At 46.4% G+C, this 16,591-nt stretch overlaps 2 non-coding genes across 2 annotated transcripts; one reads left to right on the forward strand and one right to left on the reverse strand.

Moving 5' to 3' along the window:
- Nucleotides 1-2,442: 2,442 nt before the first annotated feature.
- On the forward strand, nt 2,443-2,533 carry trnap-agg (transfer RNA proline (anticodon AGG)). Its single transcript is given in 2 exon segments — nt 2,443-2,478; nt 2,498-2,533. It is a non-coding gene; the product is annotated as a tRNA-Pro (tRNA).
- Nucleotides 2,534-8,480: 5,947 nt separating this feature from the next.
- On the reverse strand, nt 8,481-8,552 carry trnae-uuc (transfer RNA glutamic acid (anticodon UUC)). The gene has a single exon. It is a non-coding gene; the product is annotated as a tRNA-Glu (tRNA).
- Nucleotides 8,553-16,591: the final 8,039 nt, after the last annotated feature.

Here is a 16,591-nt window from a genome sequence, read left to right on the forward strand (position 1 = left end):
CCACAGGCCGACTTGTGGAGTGGTGAAATCTGACATCACTGCTTCTGATCATCACCAGAACAGAGAGATAAATGTCACATTGTTCATTCACATTTCTGATTTATAATTGTGGGGAAACTGATGGGCTTTGGGACGCAATTAAAAGTTATTTTAACTGAGATCAAATCAGCGGCTGGCTCGTTGGTCTGGGGAGACCTGAGCCACACACAGCAGCAGAGACTGCAGATAGAGAATGACTCGAATATTCACATGTCACACCAGAGAACACATCGGAGAACACTTCAGCAGTCAAGGGCATTCAGCCTCTGATCTCCGGGTAAGCGTGACAACAGAATCGCCGAGCAGAAACTTGTAGCCAAGTTCCGCACACATGAGTACGGCCTCAACCGGGACCTTGGATTCATGACGCATTACATTCGCCCCGCACCATCTGGCCTGGGATTGCGGAATCCTACCAACTGTCCCGGCTTGAGACAATTCCCACCTCTTTAACCAGGGGTTACCCCTACCTCTGGATCTGTAAAGATTTAATTACCTGCAAATGCTCGCATTCAAAACATTTTCTTGCATCTTTGACTTTGTCTATATATATGTTTCCGGAACATATCTCTTCATACACCTGAGGAGGGAGCAGTGCTCCGAAAGCTAGTGTTTGAAACACACCTGTTGGACTTTAACCTGGTGTTGTCAGACTTCTTACTGTGCACATCAGAGACTGAGAGGTAAAGATTCATTCACCACCCAAATGCCTATATGCCCCCCCGCCCAACGGACACACAAGCGCAATGCCACTGAAAGTGTTGTCATGATTCTGATATGCAGACGTTTTAACGGAAACTGGCAAACAACAGAATGATTTTATCCACTCAATAACAATATCAGAGATTGATCATTACAGATTTAGTTCCACCTTCACACAGAATTTCAGAGAATGAAAGATACTGAATGAATGACAGACTCTCATACAGTCCCAGAGACTCTCTCAAAGCGATTTAACTGAATCCCAAAGACAGATTGTTACAGTAGATGTGCAACAATCCTAGGAATTACCGGAATATTATAAATATGGAATTAATCTGACTCTGTCATACAGTGTCAGAGACTGAAATATACATGAATTATATTTCAAAATTGATCGCATTTAGCAGGGTGGTAGTGTCAAATAACCCGATGGAGCGAATCCTCAATGTGAAGATGGGGCCTTGTCTCCACAAGGACTGTGCAATGGTCACTCTGAACATATAGAGTATGGGACACGGAGTTCCACAGACTGAATCCTACTTTCCACACAACACCACTGACTGGATTGGATTGGATTTGTTTATTGTCACGTGTACCGAGGTACAGTGAAAAGTATTTTTCTGCGAGCAGCTCAACAGATCATTAAGTACATGAGAAGAAAAGGGAATAAAAGAAAATACATAATAGGGCAACACAACATATACAATGTAACTACAAAAGCACTGGCATCGGATGAAGCATACAGGGTGTAGTGTTAATGAGGTCAGTCCATAAGAGGGTCATTTAGGAGTCTGGTGACAGGAGATGGCAGGAGGTGTAGATGGAGTCAATGGATAGGAGGCATGTTCGTGTGATGGACTGGGCGGTGCTCACGACTCTCTGAGGTTTCTTGCGGTCCTGGGTCGAGCAGCTGCCATACCAGGTTGTGATGCAGCCAGCTAGGATGCTTTCTTTGGTGCATCTGTAAAAGTTGGTAAGGGTTAATGTGGACATGCCGAATTTCCTTAGTTTCCTGAGCAAGTATAGACGCTGTTGAGCGTTCTTGGTAGTAGCATCGAAGTTGGTGGACCAGGACAGATTTTTGGAGATGTGCACCCCTAGGAATTTGAAACTGCTAACCATCTCCACCTCGGCCCTGTTGATGCTGACAGGGGTGTGTACAGTACTTTCCTTCCTGAAGTCAATGACCAGCTCTTTAGTTTTGCTGGCATTGAGGGAGAAATTGTTGTTGCCACACCACTCCACTCAGTTCTCTATCTCCCGCCTGCATTCTGACTCGTCGTTATTCGAGGTCCGGCCCACTATGGTCGTATCGTCAGCAAACTTGTAGATGGAGTTGGAACCAAGTTTTGCCACACAGTCGTGTGTGTACAGGGTGTAGAGTAGGGGCCTAAGTATGCAGCTTTGCGGAGGCCCGGTGTTGAGGACTATTGTGGAGGAGGTGTTGTTCATTCTTACTGATTGTGGTCTGTTGGTCAGAAAATCGAGAATCCAGTTGCAGAGTGGGGAGCCAAGTCCTAGGTTTTGGAGCTTTGATATGAGCTTGGCTGGGATTATGGTGTTGAAGGCGGAGCTGTCGTCAATAAATAGGAGTCTGATGTAGGAGTCCTTGTTTTCGAGATGCTCCAGCACAATTGAGCTGAGACTATAAGCTTCGGGAGGCAATGATAAGCTAGTTTGAGTGAGTCGCAAATGTGATTTGGCTCGTTGGTCTAGGGGTATGATTCTTGCTTAGGGGCTACCATTTGGGATAAAATGCGAGAGGTCCCGGGTTCAAATCCCGGACGAGCCCTGTTGTTGTTTTTTTTAAATCACGACGATCATTGAATGAAGTCGGGAGCAGGTTTGCGCCCCAGAGAATATATCAGTGCTGATCACGTGAAGAAACGAACACATCATTTAAAGACCGTTTCACCATGGTGTAGGACTCTGAATGTATCCTCAAACATGTAAAACAAACGAACGCTTGTGCATCCAGGTAGTTGGCTGAATGCAATGGTTGTATGTAACCCGGATAAATCTTTGGTTTATTTGCTGAACAAGAATCTTTCAATCTCTGCCTTAAAAATAATCAATGTCCCGCTTCCGCCGCCTTCTGAGGCAGAGTTCCAAAGTCGCACAACTCTCTACGAGGGAGACATTTCCCCATCTACGTCCGAAAAGGGTGACATCCGTTTTTTTCACTCCCACAAGCAGTGACATCCTTTCCACGTCCACCTTGTCAAGACCATTCAAAATCTGATGTACTTCAATCAAATCAACTGTCAGTCTTCACATCTCCACTGGAAACAAGTGCAGTCTCTCTAACCTTTCCTCAATAGCAAACCCGCTCAAAGAACATCAAAGAACAGAGACAAGTACAGCACTGGAACAGGCCCTTCGGCCCGTCAAGCCCGTGCCGACCATGCTGCCTGACCAATGACGAATCTAAAATGTTTTACACTTCCTGGGTCCGTATCCCTCGATTCCCATCCTATTCATGTATTTGTCAAGATGCCGCTTAAATGTCACTATCGTCGTTGCTTCCATCACGTTCTCCAGCAGCGAGTTCCAGGCACCCACTACCCTCTCTGTAAAAAAACTTGCCTTGTACATCTCCTCTAAACCTTGCCCCTCGCACCTTAAACCTATGTAATTGACTAGTAATTGACCCCTCTACCCTGGGGAAAAGCCACTGTCTATCCACTCTGTCTATGCCCCTCATAATTTTGTAGACCTCTATCAAGTCGCCCCTCAACGTCCGTCATTCCAGTGAGAACAAACCGAGTTTATTCAACCGATCCTCATAGCTAATGCCCTCCATAACAGGCAACATCCTGGTAAATCTCTTCTGCACCCTCTCTAAAGCATCCACATCCTTCTGGTAGTGTGGCGACCAGAATTGAACACGATACTCCAAGTGTGGCCTAACTAAGGTTCTAGACATCTGCAACATGACTTGCCAATCTTGTACTCAATTCCCTGGCCAATGAAGGCAAGCATGCCGTAGCCGTCTTGGCTACCTTCTCCACCTGTGTTGCCCCTTTCAGTGACCTGTGGACCTGTAGACATAGATCTCTCTGACTTTCGATACTCTTGAGGGTTCTCCCATTTACTGTATATTCCCTACCTGCATTCGACCTCCCAAAATGCATTACCTCACATTTGTCCGGATTAAACTCCATCTGCCATCTCTCCGCCCAAATCTGCAAAAGATCTAAATCCTGCTGTATCCTCTGACAAACCTCATCGCTATCCGCAATTCCACCAACCTGTGTGTCATCTGCAAACTTACTAATCAGACCAGCTACATTTTCCTCCAAATCATTTATACACACTACGAACTGCAAAGCTCCCAGCACTGATCACTGTGGAACACCACTAGTCCCAGCCCTCCAATTAGACAAGCACCCTTCCATTGCTACTCTCTGCCTTCTATGATCTAGCCAGTTCTGTGTCCATCTTGCAAGCTCACCCCTGATCCCGTGTGACTTCACCTTTTATACTAGTCTACCATGAGGGACCTTGTCAAAGGCCTTACTGAGGTCCATATAGACAACATCCACTGCCCTACCTGCATCAATCATCTTTGTGACCTCTTCGAAAAACTCTATCAAGTTAGTGAGACACAAAACCATGCTGCCTCTCACTAATATGTCCATTGGCTTCCAAATGGGAGTAGATTCTGTCTCGAAGGATTCTCTCCAGTAATTTCCCTGCCACTGACGAAAGGCTCATTCCTGGCACCAATCGAGGAAACCTTCTCTGAACCGTCTCCAACGTATTTACATCGTTCCCTAAATAAGGAAACCAAAACTGCACAGAATTAGCGAAATGTGACAGCTCCTGGAATAAAAGGGACAGTAGCAATATGGATATAAATGTGGTTGAATAATCAGAAACAGAGTATAATGGTCAATAGAGACTTTTCGGACTGGAAGAAGGTTTGTAGTGTTTCACATGGCTCCCTACTGGAACATTTGCTTTCCCTGATATAGAACAATGTGCTAGATCATGGTGTACAGAGAACAGTTTCAAAGTTTGGGGATGGTACAAACTTGGAAATTTTGAAAACTGAGACGTGGACAGTCTAGAACTTCAAACGACAAAAGATGATTTTCAGTCTGGAGACGTGTGAGATTATGCATTTTGGTAGGGAAGTATAGAATCATAGAATTTACAGTGCAGAAGGTGGCCATTCGGACCATGGAATCTGCACTGACTCTTCAAAGAGCACCCCCATGAAGCCCACACCTCCACCCTATCCCCGCACCCCAGCAAACCCATCTAACCTAAGGGCAATTTAGCCTGGCCAATCCACCTAAACTGCACATCTTTGGAGTGTGGGAGGAAACCGGAGCACCCGGACGAAACCCACGGAGAACACAGACAGTGATCCAAGCGGGAATCGACCCTGAGACCCGGCGCTGTGAAGCCATAGTGCTAACCACTATGTTACCGTGCTGCCCCTCAACTATTTATGGGATGTAGGAGCAGACAGAGCTGGGTGTATATGTGGATAGATCATTGAAGGTGGACAGGTGGAGAGAGCAGGTAATAAAGCAAATCTTATTCTGGGCTTTATAACGAGTGGAAAACAGAACAAGAGGAAGGAGGTTATGCTGAATCTGTACAAGGCGCCAGTTAGACATCAGATGGAATATTTTGCACAGCTCTGGGAGCCACAATATTGGAAGGCTGTGGACGTATTGGGCAGCGTGCAGAAGAGGTTTACAGGATTGATTCCATTTAGGAGGCGAGATTGGAGATGTTGGGAACGTTTTCCTTGGAGAGGATAAGGCAGAGAGGAGATATGATGGAGATGTTCAAAATCATAATATCAACATATTAACTGACCCACCCTTTACAGCCCTATTCGGTTCATGCAAAAATTTCTACAGATACACTATACTCCGAGAGAAGAAACTACTCATCATTTCTGGTTTAAATGGGCGGCCACTTACTCTGAGATTATTCCTTCTGGTCCAAGACTCTCCCACATGGTGAACCAGCTTCTCAGCATCTATCCTGTCAAGCCCCGCCCCCCGCCCCTGAAAATCTATTAAATCAGTGAATTTGAATGGTGGGATTTATTCCGTGTCCCAAAGATTCGTTCGGGCCTCTGGATTCCCAGTCCAGTAACACAATCTTACATCCCTCTGAACAAAAAAACAGTTGATCCAGCTCATTATTAAACATCTTGGGCCAGTGGGCCGATGAATGGCAAATAGAGTTTAATTTGGATAAGTGTGATGTGATGCATTTGGGTCGATCAAATCAGGGCAGGACCTACTCAGTTAATGGTAGGGAGTTGGGGAGAGTTACAGAACAAAGAGATTTAGGAGTACAGGTTCACAGCTCCTTGAAGCTGGAGTCGCAAGTGGACAGGATGGTGAAGAAGCCATTCAGTATGCTAGTTTTTATTGGACAGAATATTGAATACAGGAGTTGGGACGTCTTGCTGGAGTTCATAGATCATAGAATTTACAGTGCAGAAGGAGGCCATTCGGCCCACCGAGTCTGCACCGGCTCTTGGAAAGAGCACCCTACCCAAGGTCAACACCTCCACCCTATCCCCATAACCCAGTAACCCCACCCAACACTAAGGGCAATTTTAGACACTAAGGGCAATTGTATCACGGCCAATGCACCTAACCTGCACATCTTTGGACTGTGGGAGGAAACCGGAGAAAACCCACGCACACACGGGGTGGATGTGCAGACTCCGCACAGACAGTGACCCAAGCTGGAATCGAACCTGGGACCCGTGAAGCAATTGTGCTATCCACAATGCTACCGAGTTGTACAATACATTGGCAAGACCACACACGTTATGCTGTGTTCAGTTATGCTCACCCTATTATAGGACGCATATTGTTAAACTAGAAAGAGTGCAGAAGAGATATACGAGGGTGTTCCCAGGACTTGATGGTGATTTATAAGGAGAGGCTAGTTAGGCTGGGACTTTCCCCCCTGGACCGAATGAGTCTTGGGGTGAACTTACAGAAGTCGAGACAATAATGAAGAGCATAGCTAAGGTAGTCGGCATCTTTTCCCAAAGGTAGAGAAGTCTAGAATGAGGGGGCATAGGTTTAAGGTGAGAATGGAGAGATACAAACGAGAGCAGAAGGGAAATTTCCTCACACAGAGGGTGGTGGGCATCTGGAACGGGCTTCGTGAGGCAGTGGCAGTGGTGAGGAAGCGGGCACGATTTTATCTTTTGAAAACCAGTTGGACAGTTATATGTGCTGGGTGGGTAGAAAGGGATATGGGCGAAATGCGGGCAAGTGGTACTAGCTTAGTGATAGAAACTGGGCGGCATGGTCAAGCTGGGCCGAAGGGCCTGTTTCCATGCTGTAAACACCTATGACTCTATGACTCTAACCATCTTCCTGAGGACATTAGAATTCCCTCCACAGAATTGTATTGAACCGCTTGATGCACAATCATTTCTTTATCCAAATCAAACAGATCTTGTGGATTAATTAGGGGGTAAACGAAATACTAAGATGAGAGAGAATTGAATAAACTGAGCTGAGGAAGGAAAACTGGATTGTCAGCAAGTTATACCGGATTTCTGTATAAAACGACCGCGGCAGGCCTCGAACCTGCAATCTTCTGATAGCATCACTAGATTTCCCCAAAGTCAGACTCCTTATCCATTAGGCCATGCGCACTGATGTTTAGCCCATTTAAATAAATACTGCGATTATATGTGTTTCATTTCTGTTTTTTGATGATCCGCTGTTTCCCAGATCCCAGAAAATACAAGGGAAAGCTCCAGCTGCCGGACATGGTCATTTTCAAAGTGGAAAAGCCCTTCACTCTGTGAGCTGTGAAGATTCATGGAGGCTCGGGGACTCTCAGGCCGGCCAGGGCTCTTTATCCGGCTCCATTCACAGGAAAAGTGACCTCAGTTTCCACAATAACATCCGCTCTCTCTGAAACCCCCAAACTGAAATTCAGACTCACCATTAAGGTGAAGACTGCGGACTGCGGTTCCCGCTCCTGCTGTTTAATAACTGTGTAGTGAGCAGAAAGAAATTGCTGTTGTTTGTAAACATTTCTTACTGAACTCACTGTCATTCTGTATTAACAGGACGAGATGAATCTGCTGCTATTTGACAAATTTGCTCAAGCGGGTAAATATGAAATATATTATTTGCATCGTGGAATGGAGTCATTTCGAGAACATTTCTACAGATGAAATTCCTGGAACAAGCTGCAGAAAAGCTCCGTGCGCCTGACATGATTCCAACGCAACCTTCTGATCTGGAGTCAGGCGCGCTCCCGTTGCGCCACAAGCGCAAATTAACTCAGAGATTATTTTTATTCATTTACACTTTGACTGTGTTCTGTACATCAGCAACTGTGCGAAAGAAACGCAGAGAAGTCAGATTGAAGGATACTAAAGGGCCCTGAAGTAAAGCAGCTGTACCACGTGGTTAAGGTGATGCACAATAATCCATTGTGCTCTGTACACGTGGCTTCAAATCCCATCCTCGTCTGTAACGTGCCTGTTGTGTCTCTGTTTGGTCCACTTCATGAGGGTGAAGTGAAAAAGCTGCGGCTTTTAGCTGTTGTTTGACGGCTTGTGGGTGAATAGTGGAACACTGTCCATATTGAAACCACATTAAAAAATGATGAGAATGTTACTTATTTCACTCCCCAATTGCGCCCAAATTCTGAGTTCGGAACTGCTTCTCTTTCTCGGTTTGAAACTCACGAAGTGGCGCAAAAATATGCAACCAGCTTTTTATTGCGATGGCCGGGAATCGAACCCGGGTCAACTGCTTGAAAGGCAGCTATGCTCACGACTAAACCACCATCGCTCATTGAAAGAATCAGATTCCAATTGGTACTTTAGATTAGCTTGATAAACTGTTTTGGAACACATTCATACTGAGCGTAAGTTATTTCGCTCCAATTTAAAATGCTCCTGAATGAGAGTGTCCGTGTCGCACGGCTCCCGTTCTGCCAGGAGATGGCACCAGTCCACAATAAATGTATTTATCTCATTGATTTCTAATGTTGTGTGTGTCATTACTTTGGACACTTACTCTGGCCTGAGACCGTAACTTGTCCTTGTGTCCTGATGCTGCAGTTTTCACCCTATTTCAGTAATCGTAGAATGGCTCCAGTGCGGAAGGAGGCCATTCGGCCCATCGAGTCAGCACTGACCCACGGAAAGACCACCCGACTTCGGCCCAATCGCACCTAACCTTTCGAATACGTCAGGATGGCCGAATTCAGGTCGCAGTCTCCTCTGGAGGTCAGGGCTCGAATCCCACAACTTTACTCCGCGAGGCACCATCCAAACCTGGAACCCCTCCCGAACAGCACTGTGTGTGTACATACACCATATGGACTTGCAGCGGTTCCAGAATGAGGTGTGAGCCAGGGGTTGATGTTAATCTGAGGCTCCGAGTATGAAGCGAGACATACAGTAACCCACTTACAGAAACATCTACACATTAAAAGAGCGGAATCACTTGCGGATAGATTACAAGTTAGACTTCCTTCTTTGAGCAATCTTATTGAAACTAAGATCAATTCAGTTCACAGACTTTTATCCCCAATAAACACCGTCAATTCACATGTATCATAAATACTGAACATGTAAATAATCTGCACAGAATGCGCTGCGGATTGATGTCATAAAGCGTGAAACATTTGCACATTCATTAGCAGAGCAGAATCTGAGGGACAGACAATAGTTGGCCCTTTTTCAGATAAAGTGAGTGGCTCTGAAAAGAGCCTTTGGGTTATCAGAATAAAGAATGGTCGCTTCACTTCTTGCCGGCGCCAGCGCTGGTTTTCTTGGGCAGCAGCACGGCCTGGATATTAGGCAGCACCCCACCCTGAGCGATGGTCACCCCTCCCATCAACTTGTTCAGCTCTTCGTCGTTGCGGACGGCCAGCTGCAGGTGCCTGGGGATAATGCGGGTCTTCTTGTTGTCCCGGGCCGCGTTGCCGGCCAGCTCGAGGATTTCAGCGGTCAGATACTCGAGCACAGCAGCCAGATAGACCGGGGCTCCGGCCCCCACACGCTGGGCATAGTTGCCCTTTCTCAGGAGCCTGTGAACACGACCCACCGGGAACTGCAGTCCAGCCCGGGAGGAGCGAGACTTGGCCTTGGCCCGAGCTTTACCGCCGGTCTTTCCTCTTCCAGACATTGTCACAATCTCACAAACACTTTCACAGAATGAACAATTTCTCCAGCATTTACTCTTTTATAAACTGACGGCTCCTCTGATTGGTCGCTGCTCAGTTCACCTCATTTGCCTATATTCTGCACCAATCAGCTCACTGGAAACAGAAGAGGGCGGGATTTACCCACAACAACCGGCAGAAGCTGAGAATTTGTCCATTTCAAAAAGCCGCCAATTTCATTGTGGGAAAGGAGCGAATTCAAATAAATGTCGTCCTTAGTCAGAGATTTCAAATCCCTTCTATTTATTTGGTTTGATTCAGCGCTTCCCGTCACCAATCACAGGCGCGGGTTTAACATTTAGTTTAAATGTGATTCATTCTCCTCTCGCTTTCTAACTGTCCCGGGCGGGAATCAATCCCTGTTCACAGCATTCCCGGAAGGAAAACGCTCCGTTTAGTCTTCAGTCAGGACCGAGGGTCCTTCACTGAAAACAGGGAGTGGGATTGAGTCCTCAGACTCTCCTTATTCCGCTCTGGAATCATCCCACTCCGGACTGTTACCCTGCGGAGAATTACTGGGAATAAAATGATGGATCAATGAACATTTCAGGAATTGGGAGAAGGCTCCGTTCCCGCTAAAAACAGCTGCTAATGAGGTGATTTGGGGGCTGTGAAAATAACAGAATAATAACAGCTTTCAGCACAAAGCCAAGGCGGCGGAGTGAATTCTGCCTGAACCAATCGGAGAGCTGGAGAGAAGGAGCTACAGGTTTTGATTGGCTGACATTTTCAAATCCCAAAATCCCGCCAATTTCAGTGCAGGAAAATCCCAAATAACGGACCGGCTCAATGTTCAGGAAACTATTTGCATCTCACACTTTGTTAACTGTTTATTGATTTTTTTCCATCCCAGAATCCGGGCGCTATTTTAGTAACAGTTTGAATTTGTCAATCTTTTCTCTGTAACCGGCGGTAATAAGACCCCGTTCAGCAATTTAAAACGGAACAAATCTCAGCTCACTGCAAAAGCAGGAACATCGAGATTACCAACCAACTCCTTCACACAGGCTTCACAGGGACAGAGAGAAAGGGCTGATTTCTGAGCCTCTCTCCTGAAAGCGGCCGGGAATGTTACACTGGGAAGTGTGGAGAGAATCCCCGACTCTATCCAGCCGGTGGAACAGGCAGCTTTGTGTCCGGAGAATAGGGAGGGCCGGGGAGAGGCAGATCTTAAAGCGCTGCAATGGACTCAGGTCCTGTGTGTGCTCAAATCTCGCTGGTTCCGTCCCCTGGGAAAACTGCGGAATAAACAGATCAACCCGAAAATAACCTCTTCATTCCCGCCTTTACTCTGTTCCGGGAGCGGGTAATACAACACCCGAGAGAAAAAATAATAATTTCCTTATGAATTTAACTCACCAGTTGTTAAACTCTGAATATAGTTATCATTAAATTTAAATAATTCCCTCCTGAAATTGTGTTTCTCCTCATTGTCCGTCACAAATGCCAGACTGGGTTTAAAATCCGCTCTCAATTCAGTTTGATTCTCTTCTGTGTGAAAGTGTCTGTGACGGGCGGGTATGAAGCCAAATTCACAACATTCTGGAACGGGACAAATCTCTATCCTCCACAAAGAGATTTCTCATCAAGTCAATGCGGGAAAAGATGGTGCAGCTTTTTCACAGAGATTGTGGGTGGCTCTTAAAAGAGCCGTTGTGTTTGGGGTGGTTTTCAGTCCATTGTGGAGTTTTACTTGGAGCTGGTGTACTTGGTCACCGCCTTTGTCCCTTCCGACACGGCGTGCTTGGCCAGTTCCCCGGGCAGCAGCAGGCGCACGGCGGTCTGGATCTCCCGGGAGCTGATGGTGCTGCGCTTGTTGTAATGGGCCAGGCGGGAAGCCTCACCCGCGATGCGCTCGTGTGGGATTTACTCACTCTCTGATACAGTGTGAGAGTGTGGGGGGGGGGGGATTTACTCACTCTCTCATACAGTGTGTGAGTGTGGGATTTACTCACTCTCTGATACAGTGTGAGAGTGTGGGATTTACTCACTGTCTGATTCAGTGTGTGAGTGTGGGATTTACTCACTCTCTGATACAGTGTGAGTGTGTGGGATTTACTCACTCTCTGATACAGTGTGAGAGTGTGGGATTTACTCACTCTCTGATACAGTGTGTCAGTGTGGGATTTACTCACTCTCTGATACACTGTGTGAGTATGGGATTTACTCACTCTCTGATACAGTGTGTGAGTGTGGGATTTACTCACTCTCTGATACAGTGTGTGATTGTGGGATTTACTCACTCTCTGATACAGTGTGTGTGAGTGTGGGATTTACTCACTCTCTGATACAGTGTGTGAGTGTGGGATTTCCTCACTCTCTGATAGTGTGTGTGTGGGGGATTTACTCACTCTCTGATACAGTGTGAGAGTGTGGGATTTACTCACTCTCTGATACAGTGTGTGAGTGTGGGATTTACTCACTCTCTGATACAGTGTGAGTGTGGGATTTACTCACTCTCTGATACAGTGTGTCTGTGATTGTATTACTCTAGCTGAGGCCTAACCAACTTTTTTATAGTTGCAGCAGAACCTGCCTGTTCTTAATCTCTGTGCATCAGCTATTAGAGACAAGGGTACCATAGGCCTGGCATTTTTAAGCTCACGGTCGTGACCTGTGGGTCGATCTCGGGAACGTTTCAGTAGGGTGGCGATAATCCAGATTGCGGGAGGAATGGCCAATGGTCACGATCAGCTTTTAAAAGTGCCGGCCATCCCGCGCATGCCTGCCTTATCAAGTAGTGCGCAAGGTGGACCGGCTCCTCCTGATGTCAGTGCACAGTCCCAGGCCAGTTATTTTCAGCAAATTCTGGAGTCCTCCCACCGGAGGCGGCGCCAGCGAGCAGGTCACACGCCCCGTACGCTGACATCACGTGTTCTGGGCCCGAGAGAGATTCCTCCATTTAGCAGCTGCCAGCAGTGCTGGAGTGAACTCCAGGGCCTCTGGTGAACAACCCATGAAGAAGCTGAAAACAGGAACAAAGCAGCACAATGATGAGTATTTGAGGGGTGGGTTTATAAATTGTGCCACTGCAATCAGGAGTCAAATTTCATGGGTGTTACATGCAGGGAATTACTGGCAAATGAATGTTTAAACCTCAAATTGTCAAAGACGTTTGAAGACTAAGCATGGCGAGTTCAAGGACAAACCTCTGTAATTTTTTTCAACGGATGCAGTGAGATCTTCAATCATCAGCTGAAGTCATTTTCAGAAATGTAACATTGAATAACAAAGCAAGTGAGATCGTGGGGACCAAGCAGGCTCACCTGTCACATTAAAGTCAAGTGAAAATGGTGGGTCGCGAAGATCAGCCGGCGATGGTCGCAAAGGCCGCCCAGCGAGGGTCCCGAAGGATGGCAGGTTGGTAAAAATGGGACCCCGGTTAAAAAGTTTGATCCACACTGCCATAGGCTTCCTTAACCATTGTATCCAGCTGCTCTGCTACCTTAACGTACTGGTGTACATGCACACCAAGATCCCTCCGGTCCTTCATGCCTCCCAGCGTCCTGCCATTTATCATGTATTCTCTTGTCTTGTTTGTCCTGCCCAAGTGCATCTCTTCCAGATTGAATTCCGTTTGCCACTGATCAGTCCATCTGTGTCGTCCTGTATTCGGAGGCTATCCTCCTCAATATTTACCACCCCACCAAATTTCATATTAGCAGCAAACTTACTGATCAACCCTCCTATATTCATATCTAAAGCATTTGTATCAACCACAAACAGCAAGGGCCTCAACACTTATCCCTGTGGGAAACCACTGGACATGATCTTCCAATCAGAGGCTAGGGGCTGGTTTAGCACAGTGGACTAAACAGCGGAACAATGCCAGCAGCGCGGGTTCAATTCCCGTACCGGCCTCCCCTAACTGGTGCCGGAATGTGGCGACTTGGTGCTTTTCACAGTAACTTCATTGAAGCCTACTTGTGACAATAAGCAATTATTATTATTATTAGAAAGACACTCCTCCACCAACAGCCTCTGCTTCCTGCCACTCAGCAATTTTGGATCCAATTTGCCAAATTTCCTTCAGTCCCTTGGGCATGTGTCTTCACATCAGTCACCCATGTGGGACCTGATGAAAAGCCTTGCTGAAGTCCAAGTAGATTACGTCAAAGCATTTCACTCATCTACACACCTGTTCACCTCTTCGAAAATTCAATCAAGTTGGTCAGACATGTCCTCCCCTTAACCAAACCACGCTGACCTTTTAATCTCTGCCTCTACAAATGCAGATTAATTCTGTGTCTCAGATTTGCTTCCAATAGTTTCCCCACCACACAGGTTAGACTGACTGGCCTGTAGTTTCCTGGTTTATCCTTTCCTCCCTTCTTCAATAATGGTACCACATTGGCGATCCTCCAGTCCGCCAGCGCCTCTCCTGTGGCCAGAGAGGAATTGAAAATTATTGCCAGTGTCCCTGCTATTTCCTCGCTTGCCTCACTCATCAGCCTGGGATACATTTCATCTGGCCCTGGAGTTTTGTCTACTTTGAAGCCTCCCAGTCAGAACCTCCTCTCTGTCTATATTAATCTCTTTAATATTATTACAAACCTTCTCCCTGGTTTCTATACCCACACTGTCCTTCTCACGGGTGAACACTGACACAAAGTACCCATTTCGAACCCCACCTACATCCCCCGGCTCCACACACAAGTTACCACTATGATCCATCATGGGCCTTACTCTGCCCCAAGTTATCATTTTACCCTTAATGTACTTGTAGAATAGCTTAACAACTTTATTTTACCTGCCAGTATCCTTTCAGTATCTGGTGCGACCGCATTTGGAGTATTGCGTGCAATTTTGGTCGCCGCATTATCCGAAAGATGTGGAAGCATTGGAAAGGGTGCAGAGGAGATTCACCAGCATGTTGCCTGGTATGGAGGGAAGATCTTATGAGGAAAGGCTATGGGACTGAGGCTGTTTTCGTTAGAGACAAGAAGGTTAAGAGGTGACTTAATTGAGGCATACAATAGGGCAGTACAGTGTCGCAGTGGGTTAGCCCTGCTGCCTCACAGCGCTGAGGTCCCAGGTTCGATCCTGGCTCTGGGTCGCTGTCCATGTGGAGTTTGCACATTCTCCCCATGTTTGCATGGGTTTCGCGCCAACAACCGAAAGATGTGCAGGGTAGGTGGATTGGCCCCACCAAATTGCCCCTTAATTGGAAAAAATGAATAGGGTACATTAAAAAAAAAAATTTTTTTTTTTTTTTTTAATAAATTGAGGCATACAAGATGATCAGAGGGTTGGATAGGGTGGACAGTGAGAGCCTTTTTCCTTGGATGGTGCTGTCCAGCACGAGGGGACTTAGATTTGAATTGAGGGGAGATAGATATAGGACAGATGTCAGAGGTAGGTTCTTTACTCAGAGAGTAGTAAGGGCGTGGAGTTCCCTGCCTGCAACAGTAGTGGACTCGCCAACACTAAGAGCATTCAAATGGTCATTGGATAGACTTATGGACGTTAAGGGAATAGTATAGATGGGCTTTAGAGTGGTTTCACAGGTCGGCACAACATCGAGGGCCAAAGGGCATGTACTGCGCTGTAATGTTCTATGTTCATGTCTTTTTTTGCTCTCCTCATTTCCGTTTTAAGTCCCCTCTTGCACATTCTGTACACCTCTAGCACTTCTGCTGTTTTGAGCCCTTGATATCTGCCACAAGCCTCCCCTTTTAGACCATAAGACCATAAGACATAGGAGTGGAAGTAAGGCCATTCGGCCCATTGAGTCCACTCCACCATTCAATCATGGCTGATTTCAACTCTATTTACCCGCTCTCTCTCCATAGCCCTTAATTCCTTGAGAAATCAAGAATTATCACCTTCTGTCTTAAAGACACTCAACGTCCCGGCCTCCACCGCCCTCTGTGGCAATGAATTCCACAGACCCACCACTCTCTGGCTGAAGAAATTTCTCCTCATCGCTGTTCTAAAGTGACTCCCTTTTGTTCTAAGGCTGTGCCCCCGGGTCCTAGTCTCCCCTGCTAATGGAAACAACTTCCCTACATCCACCCTATCTAAGCCATTCATTATCTTGTAAGTTTCTATTAGATCTCCCCTCAACCTCCTAAACTCCAATGAATATAATCCCAGGATCCTCAGACGTTCATCGTATGTTAGGCCTACCATTCCTGGGATCATCCGTGTGAATCTCCGCTGGACCCGCTCCAGTGCCAGTATGTCCTTCCTGAGGTGTGGGGCCCAAAATTGCTCACAGTATTCTAAATGGGGGCTAACTAATGCTTTATAAAGCTTCAGAAGTACATCCCTGCTTTTATATTCCAAGCCTCTTGAGATGAATGACAACATTGCATTTGCTTTCTTAATTACGGACTCAACCTGCAACCTTTTTACTTATCCAACGCTGTATATCCCTCAATATACATGGTTGACTGGATTTGTTGGTCCCACCCGTTTCTTGATTGGAACATGTTGGCCGTGTACTCTCCCTATTTCCTTGTTGAATGTGTCCCACTGTTCTGTCACAGATTTACCTAATGGTGTCTGCTCCCTATCAACTCTGGCTAAATCATATCTGATCTTATTAAAATCAGCCTTCCTCCATCTGTGAACTTTGATCTCAGGTCCATCCATCTCCTTTTCCAGAACTATCTTGAATCTAATGAAGTTATGATCACTGTCTGCAAAATGCTCC

Source organism: Scyliorhinus torazame, chromosome 24 (assembly GCF_047496885.1).
Source record: "Scyliorhinus torazame isolate Kashiwa2021f chromosome 24, sScyTor2.1, whole genome shotgun sequence".
Taxonomy (NCBI): Eukaryota; Metazoa; Chordata; class Chondrichthyes; order Carcharhiniformes; family Scyliorhinidae; genus Scyliorhinus; species Scyliorhinus torazame.